Source organism: Parus major, chromosome 26 (assembly GCF_001522545.3).
Source record: "Parus major isolate Abel chromosome 26, Parus_major1.1, whole genome shotgun sequence".
Lineage (NCBI taxonomy): Eukaryota > Metazoa > Chordata > Aves > Passeriformes > Paridae > Parus > Parus major.
The window spans coordinates 4972574-4985879 of record NC_031795.1 but is presented as its reverse complement, the minus strand read 5'-3'; the positions used below and the strand labels follow the sequence as shown (position 1 = coordinate 4985879).

At 63.0% G+C, this 13306-nt stretch overlaps 1 protein-coding gene across 11 annotated transcripts in view; it reads right to left on the bottom strand.

Moving 5' to 3' along the window:
* PLEKHA6 (pleckstrin homology domain containing A6) overlaps positions 1-13306 on the bottom strand; it is a 150689-nt gene that overhangs the window by 24169 nt on the left and 113214 nt on the right. For 2 of the 11 annotated variants that reach the window (XM_015650615.3, XM_015650620.3), the window contains exon 1: positions 6898-7080. The exons of 1 other annotated variant lie outside the window; for it this stretch is intronic. The gene's annotated coding sequence lies outside the window, so the exon portion shown is untranslated. Of the gene's footprint in view, positions 1-1681; positions 1998-2758; positions 2827-6897; positions 7084-13306 lie in introns of those variants that run through there. 8 more of the 11 variants (XM_015650617.3, XM_015650625.3, XM_015650616.3 and 5 more) reach the window with 7 other exon arrangements.

The window sequence follows — 13306 nt, the reverse complement described above, 5'->3', positions numbered from 1 at the left end:
CACCAGCTCCCCATCATCCCTGTGATTCCCGTGGGAGCCGTGCAGGGAGAGAAGGCGGAGGCGAAGGCTGAGCTGGATCCTTTGGGAAGCAGCCGGGCTGCGGAGCCGGCCCTGCCAAGCCGGACAAAATCCTCGGGAAGGGCGGCCGGCAGCTCCCACGCACCCACGGCCCACGAGCCACACCAGCAGCGTCACACGGGGACATCCCGGCTTTGGGGGACGCGGGGAGGGACAGCGGGAGAAGCTCCCGGTGGGATGGACGGCCGGGAGCTGCGGAAGGCCGGGGATTTCCAGAGAACAAAGCGGCTGCTGGCAGCCAGCGCGGCCGGCGGTGGCGGGGAGGGCGAGTCCCCCGCTGCCGCGCCAGCTGGGGTCGGGGAGAAGCACAAAAAGCACAAAAAAAGCACCGGGAGTTTGTGTTTTATCTCCCTGGAAACCCCGGCTCGGTCCCAGGCTCGGCCCATGGGGGCTGCCGGCCAAAACGCGCTGCTGCTGCTGCTGCTGCTGCTGCTGCTGCCGGGACTTGGACATCGGGGACATCCTGACCCTATGGGGGGACATTTGGGATGGGTGACAGCTCTGCATCGGGACAGAGCAGGTGACAGTCCATGTCCTGGCAGCGCTGGTGTCACTCCATTGTCCCCTCGTGGGAGCAGAGCCCCGGTGCCTTGTGTATGGGATCACCGGGCTCCCAGGGCCACCATTCCAGCCCAGGGCCACCATCTCCAGCCCAGGGCCACCATTGCCAGCCCAGGGCTACCATTCTCAATGCAACCCCCAAGCCTCCAGCTGGACTCGCCCCTGGAGGGTTTGAACTCTCCCTGAGCTCTTTAGGAAGCCACTTCCAAGGCTGGAATGCCTGTCCCCAGCAATCCCTGGCATCAAAGGAGCGCGGCCCCAACCCCTCCCCAGCCAGGTCAGGTCAGGGGATTACGGCAGCGGCGCTGGGAAAATCCTGCTGGGACAAATCCCCAGCACCTGCCCCGAGCTGTGGCACTCGATAATCACACCCAGGTCCCCATGGGGCCGTGGGGCTCCTGCCAGCCCTGCTCGTCACCACCCTCGGGGCACCGGCTGCTCGCGGTGGCACTGGTGGCAGACAATGGCCCACGAGTGCCATGGGCTGGCTGTGTGTGCCACAGCCTGGCTGTGTGACATGTCCGGCTCTGTGTGACACACCCAGGCTGTGTGACACGTCCAGGCTCCGTGTGACACGTCCAGTCTCCGTGTGACATGTCCAGGCTGTGTGTGACACGTCCAGGCTGTATGTGACACGTCCAGGTTGTGTGTGACACGTCCAGGCTGTGTGTGACACGTCCAGGCTGTGTGACACGTCCAGGTTGTGTGTGACACGTCCAGGTTGTGTGACATGTCCAGGCTCTGTGTGACATGTCCAGGCTCTGTGTTACACATCCAGGCTGTGTGACACGTCCAGGTTGTGTGACACGTTCAGGCTGTGTGTGACATGTCCAGGCTCCGTGTGACACATCCAGGCTGTGTGTGACATGTCCAGGCTCCGTGTGACACATCCAGGTTCCGTGTGACACGTCCAGGCCGTGTGACACATCCAGGTTCCGTGTGTCACATCCAGGCTGTGTGTGACATGTCCAGGTTCCGTGTGACACGTCCAGGCCGTGTGACAGCGCTGCACACACACACAAACACACGCGTACACACTCACCGGTGTCACCGCGCGTCCCCTCCGTCTGCCGCGCCTCTCGCCGAGCCGGTGGCTCTCCCGCAGCCGGCCGGGGCGGATGATTTCCCTTCCAAGCCCATGGAGACCGTCCTTGGTATCAATCATTAACAGCCGCCGCAGCTGCCACCAGCTTAACCCCCTCGGCTCCGGGCGGAGCGAGGAGCCATCCCTTGGCCCCGCTGAAAGCGCCTTTAATGGCACCGTGACCCGGCAAAGTCCCCGCAGGACACCCGGCCGGGCTGGCAGAAGGGTTCCCAAGGGGCTCCGCACCCGCTCGGAGCCGCAGCCGCTCCTGCAGTGTCCTGGCCGCGTGTCCCCCTCCCTGTGTCCCCGAGCTGCCCGAATTGTCCCATCCCGGCGGGAGCTGCTGAAATCTGGCTGGTGCCGAGGGGCTGAGCCCCGCCAGGAGCGGCGCAGGGGGGCCGGGGCTGCTCCCCCCAGCCCAGGATCGCAGCTCGGCGCTCTCGGAGCTCCCTCTCCCTCTTTTTTCCCCGCAGCTTTTCCAAGGAACATCGATGGCTGTAACTTTATCCCGCCGTGTTTACAACCCAGCTGCGGTTCTTGGCTCCCTCAGCGGTGCCGGGGGCCAGCCCGGCTCCCGCCCAGCCGCCACACGCTGCTGTCACAGTGTCCCTGTCCCCCCCACACCCCAATGCCGGGGGTCCCCACGGGATCCATCGGGACCAGCACCCACATCCGCATGGAGAGGGGCTGCAGGAGGAGGAGGAGGAGCGGGAGCGCTGTCCCTGTGCCTGAGCCCTGCCAGGCGGGTGGACAGATGTCCCTGTCGCCTCCCCCGCCCCCCGCCGCGCTGCTGGCGGCGTTACCCAACCTGCCGAGGGGTTGAATGATTAACCTCGGGCTGCGCCATCGCCGGCTGCCTGCGCTGTCACCCGCGGCGCGGTGGCACCTGGGGACCCTGCGCTCTTGTCGCCAAGCCCAGGCGCCGCCAGCTCCCAGGAGCATCCCAGGTTCCCAAAGCTTGTCCCCACAAACAGAGGGGCGCCATGCCTGTCCCCTGTCCCCTGTCCCCTGTCCCCTGGCTCTGGAAGTACTCACAGCACCGCCCAGCTCCCGCTTCCCGACTCGGCCACCCCGGGAATTTCGCCCTTGTCCAGCCCCAGCTGCAGCGCCGGGGGCGTCCGGGCTGGAATGATCACAAAGAGCCTTGGACAAACATCTGCACGGCACCACCCCCGGGCTGCAGCCAGGCCGGCCGCGGGATGGTTTCAATCACGCTCAAATCCCACCAAACGGCCCCAAAACCGCCCAGGGCAGCGAGCCAGGCACAGCAGCCGATAAGGCCCTGCAGATGTGGGGTTCGGTTTGGCTCCCCGTGTCCGTGAGATGCCCTGGAATGAGCACAGATTTGGGAATTCCCACTCCCCACGCCTACCCGGGATGTAAAGCCACAAATTCCTTGCCAACATCCCGAGTTGGGAGCACTCAGGGGGTGCAGGGGGGTGAAATGAAGCATCCCCCTGCTCCCAGCAGTGATTCCTGAGGCCCTGCAGATCCAGGAGCTGCTATTCCCACTCCAGCCCACCAGGATGGGGCGCAGGGTGAGCCCCAGCCTGGGCTCCATCAGGTTGTGCCACTCCCCATGGAGCCTTTGGGTGTTTTTTGGATAAATTCCCCAATTTTCCGCTGCTGGATCTCCCACTCTCCAAAAAGCCACAAACGCGGCGTGTCAGGGCTGTGAGACGAGCACGGACAGCGGCAGCTTCCACATCCCTGCTGCCTCCACGGGATCCCAATTTCCCGGCGGTGCTCGGAAGCTCTGGATCCGGGGGTTGGGCAGCGCTGGCTCTGCCCCAGCCCGGGAGCTGCAGCGCTGCCAGGCCCGCAGTGATTCATCCCAACCCTGCGCCCCGACCTCCCGCAGTCAAGCCCCGACACATTCGGCACATTCCTGGCATAGCCGGCCCCGCGGAGCCCCACACCTGCCGGAGCGGGAGGCTGGGAAGGTGCCAGCGGCACGATCCAGGCGCTGCCAGGAGATTTATGGATCCCAGGCGTGTTTCCCAAGGCCGGGATGGCAGGGCAGGAGCGGCTCCGCTCTGGTGACACAGCAAACTTGTCACCGTGGGCAGCTTGTCACCTCCCCAAGCGTCCCAGTTGCCTCGCTGGTGCGGTGCCACACGTCCCTCGCGTCGGGCTGGGTGTGAATGGGGAAACTCTCCTTTTTTAGATCTGATCCCGCACCCTGCCGGGGCTGGGAACAGCCTGTCACCGGCGGTGACACAACCGCGCACGGGTTGCGCAAGGGCTCTGCGCCCGGCAGCTCCCAAGGACGGGATCAGCGCCGGCTCCGGGCTGGCCGCGGTGGCTCTCCGGCCCCAAATCTCTCTGTGGCACATCCCGCGGCCCCGGGAGCGGCCTGGTGTGGGTGCCAGGAAATGTGCGGAGAGGCCAAAAGCATTCCCGAGTGCCTGGGAAGAGCCACCGTGGAACCAAACCTGGCACTCATGGATGCCCAAGCCCCTCCAAAAAATGGGCACGTGCCCACCTCACAAATCCCCCCGCACAAAAGAACAAAAGGTCCCCTAAAAATCAGGTTTGTCTTCAGCAAAAAGATCTAAAAAAAACACTCGGGGCTCCCCAAATCCCAGGATCAGGTTCAGAATCTTTGCCAGGATTTCCTCTGGCTCTAAAGCGGTGCCATCCCTTGGGACATCCCGAGGGGAATCACAACCTTTCCCTCGCTGTCTTGGGATGCGACAACCCTGATTTGTTGTCACCTCCTCCAGCCCACCGCACCCTGCTGAGCCTGGGAAGGCCGGGAACGGCTTTCCCGGTGAATCACAGCTCATTCCCGGCTTCCCAACCGCGTCCTCATTAGCGCCCCAAGCCCGGAGCAGCCCCTGGGAGCAGCTGCCAGGGAAAAGCCAGGAATCTGCTGGGGGAAAAACAGAAGGAGCCGAACCCACCCCCGCACACACCCAACCAAACCCTGGGAGTCTCCCGGGCGGCGCGGGGACAGGACACACCTCTGTGTCACCAAACAGCCCTGGCCGTGTCACTTGTCCCCCTTCCAGCGCCACCTCCGCAGCGCCACGGGCGGGTTGGGCTTTGCAGGGCGAGTTCTCGCCCTGAATGGAGTTTAGTCACCGTGGGACGCTTCCAGCTGGAAATCGGGACTGTTCCAGGCCGCCGCTTCCCAGAAATTTGCGCAGGAGCCCGGTGCCAGCTCCCCCCTTCCTTCTCCCCCAGAAATAAACGCGGGCCCGGCTCTCCCTCCGCCCCGCGGGGAGGAGCAGCCTCGGGATCCGGGGAGGGAAGCTGGAAGGACGGGATGGCTGAGCCGGGCTGGAGCCGGGCCAGTCCCAGCCTGGAGAGAGCCCTCGGCGGAGCCTTTGGCGGCGGCGGAGCTGCTCGGGATCAGCCCCTTGGGATGGACAGGGGATTCCCCTTTGGAATGCTCACAGAGCTCCTCCAAAAATGTCACAGGATCCCTCCAAGGGTGTCACAAGATCCCTCCAAAAATGTCACAGGATCCCTCCAAGGGTGTCACAGGATCACCTCCAGGGATGCCCACAGGATCCTTCAAAAAATGTCACAGGATCCCTCCAAAAATGTCACAGGATCCCTCCAAGGGTGTCACAGATCCCTGCAAGGGTGTCACAGGAGCCGGGACCAGGGAACTGGAGTAGGGTTTGGCACTGGAACTGGTTTGCTCGGCCCTGGGAAGAGCCCGAGGCTCATCCCGCATTTCCAGAGGGCACAGCTGGGATAAAGCGCGTGGGAAGAGAAGCCGGGCTCCGCGGAGTTGTGGGATCTCTCCTGTGGGTGCCTGTGGCTCCGTGGCTCCTGTTTTCCGTGGGTTTGTGTCAGGGATGTTGTTCCATGTGATTGGGAACGCCCCAGCCCCGTCTGACCCAGGAGCCACCGGGAATTGAGGGAATGCGATCCCAAACCTTAGGAAAGGAGGGAAAAGCCATCCATGCCTTTTCCCCTCTCATCATTTCCTGTGCCAGCAGGACGGAGCGAGCTCAAGGACAGACGGAGCAGGATGGAGCCGGGACGAGCTCAGCTCCAAACCCACCCCCTGCCAGTGCTGGAGAGTTCATTCCCAGCTCCCGGGCATCCCATGGATGGCTTGGAGCCACGGGATGGAAACCTCAGCCATCCCACATCCCACAGCAGGGCAGGGAAATCCCACCACAGCAATCCCAAATCCCACAGCGGGGCAGGGAAATCCCACCACAGCAATCCCAAATCCCACAGCAGGCAGGGATAACCCAGCACAGCAATCCCAAATCCCACAGCAGGGCAGGGATAACCCAGCACAGCAATCCCAAATCCCACAGCAGGGCAGGAATAACCCAGCACAGCAATCCCAAATCCCACAGCAGGCCGGGAATGATCCACCACAGCAATCCCACATCCCACACTGGCCAGGGAAACACCAGCACACCCACACCGTGCTGCTTAACAGGGGCTGGGGCACCTGACACTGGGATTTGGGGGAGGAAGGGGCTTTTCCAGGCTCCAGGAAAACACTGGGAAGTGTGACAGAACCCACAGGGCAGGGTCACTCTAAAAGAGTCTTTCCTAAAACATCCCTTTAAAGAGAGCGAAGCAGGAGACACAGTGGGGTCTCTCCCAGGTGATTTGAAGCAGCACTTGCAGGAGATTTTAGCTGGAATCTCCAGGAGAATCCCAGCCGGCTCCCTCAGGGCTGCTCCCCCAAGCTTCAGGGATGGCCTGTGGGAGAGGGGGAGCCCCTCCAGCCGGGCAGGATCCCTCCAGCCGGGCAGGATCCCCCTGAGCCGGGCAGGATCCCCCTGAGCCGGGCAGGATCCCCATGAGCCGGGCAGGATCCCTCCAGCCGGGCAGGATCCCCCGAGCCGGGCAGGATCCTCTCCCACATCCCGGCTGGAAGTGGAGCCCTGTGCAGGCACCAGCCCTGCCAGCCTCCTCCAGCTGCCACACCTTCCCTGGAGTTCCGGAATTAACCCCTGGCAGAGCGCGGCCGTGCCCGCCGCGCCACCTGCCCGTGCTGGAAAAGCCTCTCCCCGTGTGACCCCCGGGGCTGCGTCCCCTCCCCGCGAGCTGCTCCAAACCCGGCCTTTGGCTCCCCCGGAGCAGCTCAAACCCCTCCAGCACCTCCATCCCTCGGAGTCTCCCTCCGTGCCGTTTTTAACCCCAGCACGGCCGGGAAGTGAGGACGGAGCACCCGCGGCCGCCCCAGTTACCTGCTCCAGGTGCTGCCGCGGGGAGGGCGGAGGGGCAGAGCCGAGGCGAGGAGCCCCGGGCTGACGGGGAAGGGACAGGAAAAGCCTCGGTGGCCTCCGGGAGCCGCCACGTCCGAGCGCGGCGGGAACAGCCCGGCTGATAAGCGAGGGCTGAAATCTGAACCTGTAGCTTGGCTCCTTCCTATATAAACACCACGCACACCCCCGGCTGCGCTGCCTCTCACGCCACTCCCGCTGCTCCCGGCCACGCCAGGCGCTGCGACAGCGACAGCGACAGCGACAGCCACGCTACCCGAGCCCCTTGTCGCCAGTCCTGCCCTCCCCCGGGCTGGTGCCAGCCCCAGGTGGAGCCTCTCGCTGGTTTGGGGTGGTGCTTCAGGAGCTCCACGGAGCGCTCCGGGCGCTGCGAGCGGGGTTTGTGTTTTGGGAAGGGGACGGGACCCGCGTCCTCCCGGGCTTGGGGGAATAACCGGGTGGGAGAAGAAAATAACGCGGGGTTCCGCCTCAAAACAAACAGGTGGGAGGGGCTCAGCTGATGGGACACCTGCGGCCATGGAAAATGTCCCCTTCCCCAGCGGTGACACCACGGGGGACAAGGGCAGAGCCTGCCCCACCCTGGGGGGACCCTCGGCTCGCTGGGGATGCGGTGGCTGATGGCCAGGACCGGCCACACCGTGCCACCTATGGACTTCCGTGTGCCACCACTGGACTCCTTTGTGCCACCACTGGACTTCCTTGTGTGGAAGGACATCCCGCCCTTCCTGCAGCAGGACAAAACCCTCCCGAGGACAAAACCCTGCCCTGTTTTTCCCAATTCTTCAGCCCCAAACTGGGACGGTCACATACCATGGGCGAGGCTGGGCTGGGAGCTGCTCCAGCCCATGGGGCGAGCGGGGCCAGGCGCCGTGTCCTGCTCAGGGACATGGGGATCATCCCGGGATTATCCAGGATAATCACACCTGAAAGTGGTCCAGGGGTAGGACAGGGTTTTATTTACGCTGGGACCGTGGAAGGGGAGGATGAGCATGGCCAAGGACCGGTGAAGGGATGGGAACACGAACAGGGGGAACCCCTGAGAGGGAACGAGGCCAGGGCACACAGGGAGGTGTCGTGGGTGGGGTTTGAGGTGAAGGGGGTGCGAAGTGAGTGTGAGTGTGAGTGTTAGAGTGAGTGTGAGTGTGAGAGTGAGTGTGTGAGTGTGAGAGTGTGTGAGAGTGTGAATGAGAGTGTGACAGTGAGAGAGGGTGTGAGTGAGAGTGAGTGTGTGTGAGTGAGAGTGAGAGTTAGAGTGTGAGTGAGAGTGTGAGTTAGAGTGTGAGAGTGTGAGTATGAGTATGAGTGTGAGTGAGAATGATTGTGAGTGAGAGTGAGAGTGTGAGAGTGAGTGTGAGAGTGAGTGTGAGTGTGAGAGTGAGAGTGTGAGTGTGAGTGAGAGTGTATGAGTGTGAGAATGATTGTGAGCGAGAGTGAGAGTGTGAGAGTGAGTGTGAGTGTAAGAGTGTGAGTGTGAATGAGAGTGATTGTGAGTGTGAGAGTGTGAGTGAGTGTGAGTGAGAGTGAGTGAGAGCGTGAGTGTGAGTGTGTGAGCATGAGCAGGAGCGTGAATGAGTGTGAGGTGAGCGTGAGTGAGTCTGAGCACAAGCATGAGCGTGAGCGTGTGAGCGTGAGCATGAGTGTGTGAGTGTGAGTGTGTGACTGTGAGCATGAGTGTGTGAGTGTGAGTGTGAGTGTGAGTGTGAGTGTGAGTGTGAGTGTGAGTGTGAGTGTGAGTGAGAGAGGGGCAGCTCACACATCTCCCGAAGAGAATGAGTTCCTCCCAGTACCGCGTTTCCTGACTCCCATGAGGGGGCCGGTCGCGAACGGAGGGAAGCGACTGAGGTGGAGTAAGGGAACCCCCAGGAACCCCCAGGGACCCCCAGGGACCCCCAGGGACCACCAGACTCCCGATTTAGAGACCACATCAGGGGATTTGTAGGGAGCACCTGACTTTACTCACACGGGCTTCCGTCCCCCCAAAAGAAGCTCGCGAGGTGGGGTTGATCTTACCCAGAGCGCTCCCCCCTGAGCCAAGAACCCCAAAAAGGGGGTTTGTAAGGGGAAGTCCCCTCTGGAATAGGAACCCAAAAGGGGGGTTCGTGGGAGGGGACTGGGGGATCAAACTCCACCTGGGAGGGGCGTGATTCCCTGGAAACAAATCAAAGGGTGGATTTGCTGTCCAGGGAATTCAGACCCGAGCTAGAAACCCCAAGGAGAGGGGGTTTGTAGGGGGAAGGACCCCAAGATGGGAACCCCAAGGAGAGGGGGTTTGTAGGGGGAAGGACCCTGAGATGGGAACCCCAAGGAGAGGGGGTTTGTAGGGGGAAGGACCCCGAGATAGGAACCCCAAGGAGAGGGGGTTTGTAGGGGGCAAATCAGGTTGGTGGGGGTAACGAAGTCCACACCTCGCAGCGTGTGGAGACCTCAGGAAAAAGCGTCACTGGCTGTGAGAGGACACCGTGAGAGCCACTAGGACTAGGAGGAAGGGATCCATGGGAAAAGGGAATGCCAGGAGCGCTCTGCCAGCGGCGGGTGAAGGCTCTCTGTGGGGACATCTCCATCTGTGACAACTCTGTGCAGGGGAACGGAATTTTGGGAAGGGGCAGCTCATATTCCCTGCGCTCCCAAAGCTGGATCCAGCCTGGAATTCTCCAGCCGGGGTGCGGGGAGCCCCGCGGAGCTCGGAGCCAGCTCCCCGCCCCGGTTGCACAAGCGGCCCTGGGGCGCAGCAGCAATCCCGGGATGTTTACGAGCAGCAGCCACCTGCTGCTTTCCGAGCTCCGATCCCGATCCCGGCAGGAAGAGCTGCAGCTCCTGAGCCACCCTCTGCTGTCCGTCCCCGGATGGCTGGACAGGGCCACCAGCTGTCCCCAGAGCCCCCAGGGACACGCCAGGGCGCGGGGACGCTCCCCAGGAGAGGTGGGTGCAGCGCCCTGAGCCTCAGCATCCACCAAAGGCATTTTGGAAAAGCAGATTTGGAGAGGCTGGATGGACGGGGATGAGGCTCGGGCAGCGATTTCCTCTCCAGGGCCACCCCGGGGATTTTGGCCCCTGGGGACAGCACCTGCCACGCCCCAGGTATGGAAATCCCACCTCTGCAGCTCCCACAACAGCCAAAATCACCTTCCAGCAACCCCAAAATTGCTGGGGACGGAGCAGAGAACCTCCAGCCCCGTCTGGAGCTCCTGCCAGCACAGAGAGAAATTTGGGGGAGATGGAGGAGAAATTGGGAGCCTCTCCTTGGGTGTTTTGAATTCAGAATCATCAAACTGGCCACAAAAAGGAATTTTTTTCTTCATTTTTGTTTTGTTTTAAGAGAAGAAGGGACGGAGCCAAACCCCCCACGCCTTTCCCAGCCTCAGTTCCTGCCCCATCCACGCAAGGAAAGGCGCAGCCTCCACTCACCCGCTCTGTGACCCCAACCCCACACTGAGCTTTTGGGGGGACCCCAAAACGGGGGGGTTCAGCCAAACCAACACCTCCCTGTCACACTGAGCTTTTGGGGGATCCCAAAACTGGGGGGTTCAGCCCTTCCAACACCTCCCTGCCACACTGAGCTTTTGGGGAGATCCCAAAATTGGGGGGGTTCAGCCCCTCCAACACCTCCCTGCTGCACTGAGATTTTGGGGGGATCCCAAAATTGGGGGGTTCAGCCCTTCCAACACCTCCCTGCCGCACTGAGATTTTGGGGGGATCCCAAAATTGGGGGGTTCAGCCCTTCCAACACCTCTCACCCCGCCCCAGCAGCGGGACACGGAGCATCCCCCCCTCCTCTGCTCCAGCAACCCGAGCCTGAACCCAAGGTCCCGCTTATCTGGAGCACAAGCATGTCTGCTGATAAGGCCGGGAGTGAGATAAGGCCGCGGCAGCCTCGGCGCTATCAGCAAGCCTTCCTCCAGCCCTGCGCCCCAAGGCTGAGGGGTTCAGCACCCCCAAAACATCTCCCCCATCAGCCTCTGGCTTTGAAACTTCCATCCCGTTCCCCTCCGCTCGTTGTTTCCTTATCGGGCAAAGCGTTGATTCGGGGGAAAGAGGGGGAAAATTAAATTAAAGAGAATAAAAAGAAAACAAAACCCGACCGAAACAGCCCGAGCGAATAACAAATAAATCACAAAGCAGAGCAAATAATGTGTCAGGGTTCCCCTGAGAGCACCGGGGGGGCACGCCCAGCCCGGCCGCGTTAGGTGAGCCGCAAAAACTGGAATTGCAAATCATCGCTGCTCAGCCGAGCTGAAAGGAGAGCCGGGGAAAACAAACCCGCGGCAGCGAGCGGGGGACACGCGGACCTCACCTGGGGCTGGCACACACCTGAGCCTTCCTCCTCCTCCTCCTCCTTCTCCTCCTCCTCCTCCTCCTCCTCCTCCTCACTGAGGCCACCACAGGCTGAGCATCCCCCGAGGGCTCCCCGGGAAAGAGGAGGGGAACCCGGCCCGGGGAGGGGGGATCGGACCCAGGGGTCACCCCAAAAGCTGCGCCAAGCCCCGCCGCCCGTCCCCTTCCCGCTGGGGCGGGCTGGCACCTTGGGTGGCGTTCCCGGGATGTCCCCCCGGGACCCCCCGCGCGTGGGGACCCCCGGTGGAGCCAGCCTGGGGGTGCTGCAGGAGAATTCAAGGGGAGGAAAGGCCAGGCCGCCCCCTCGGGTGGCGTTTGGCCGCCAGCACCGGCGGCCGAAGCTCCGCTGGGGCGGGGGAGGGTTGGCACCAGGGGACAGGAACGGGGACCCGCTGGTGACATCGCTGGACTGGCAGGGGGTGACTTTTGCTCTGGGGAAGGGCGGGAATGGGGCAGGGGGACAGGGGAAAGGGGACGGTGCCAGAGGGGTGACACTGGCAGAGGGGGGTGACACTGGCAGCAGGGTGACACTGCTAGAGGGGTGACACTGGCACACTGGGGTGACACTGCCACAGAGTAGGGACACTGCCAGAGGGGTGACACTGGCAGAGGAGTGACACGGACAGAGGGGTGTGACACTGCCAGGGGGTGAAACTGCCACACCGAGGTGACACTGCCAGAGTGGGGTGACACTGCTAGAGGGGTGACACTGCCACATAGGGGTGACATTGCCACAGTGGGGTGACATTGCCACAGTGGGGTGACACTGGCAGAGGGGTGTGACACTGACAGGAGGTGACATTGCCACACCGAGGTGACACTGGCAGAGGGGTGACACTGCCACAGCAGGATGACACTGCCAGAGTGGGGTGACACTGCTAGAGGGGTGACACTACCACATAGGGGTGACATTGCCACAGTGGGGTGACATTGCCACAGTGGGGTGACACTGGCAGAGGAGCGACACGGCCAGAGGTGTGTGACACTGCCAGGGGGTGACACTGCCACACCGAGGTGACACTGCCAGGAGAGTGACAATGCCAAGGGGGTGACACTGCTAGAGGGGTGACACTGCCACAGAGGAGTGACAATGCCACAGCAGGGTAGGGTGACACTGGCAGAGGAGTGTGACACTGCCAGGGGTGTGACACTGCCAAGGGGGTGACACTGCCAGAGGGGTGTGACACTGGCAGAGGGGTGACACTGCCAGAGTGGTGACACCACAGCAGGGTGGCACCGCCAGAGGGACGGCACCGCCACCGGGGACAAGCGAGGCCGAGGCCGAGGATGTCCACAGAGCGCCCCGAAGGACGCGGGTGGTGCCAGCACCCAGAGCAGCCGGGGCCCGCTGCCAGGCTGGCACACGCCACCGCCGGTGTCCCCAGTGCCACCAAACCGCCCCTGTCTCCTGATATCCCAAAATCTCCTCGGGAGAGGCGCCAGGAGCCAGCGCAGCCCCCGCGACACCCACGGGTGTCACCCCAGGGGCCCGGCCCGGGGCAGGGGAAGCGCTTTGGAGCGCGGGCCCGCCGCAGGACTGCTGCCTCATTAAAGAGCAATTACGGCTAATTACGTGGTGGCAACACTCGAACGCCATCGGGAAATGGGGCGGCTGGCTGCGGGCGGGTGCGCGCGTGCACGGGAGCACGCATCCCACCCCCCCCTTTCCCAAAAAAAACAACCACCCAACAAAAGCTCGGGAGATCTCTGGAGCAGGGACGGGACACGCGGGGCCACCGCCTCTAATTCCCGCTGGGCCGGCTCCGTGCCTCAGTTTCCCCGGTGAAGGGTGCGTGTCCTGCTCTCAGCCTCGCCCCTGAGGCATCCGAAAGCCCCGGTGCCTCCCTCCCCGCACCCCAAAATCACCCGCGGTGCCTCTGCCTCGGTGGGCAGCCCCCCAGTCCCTCAGATCCCACCCTTCTCCAGCAGGGATGATCCCATGGGAACGGGGTTTGTGCTGTCCCTGCTGGGCCGGCTGCCAGCGGGGTTTGGTGGCACCTGGGACGGGGTGGCACTGCCACTGCAGCCCCGCTGGAGGCCA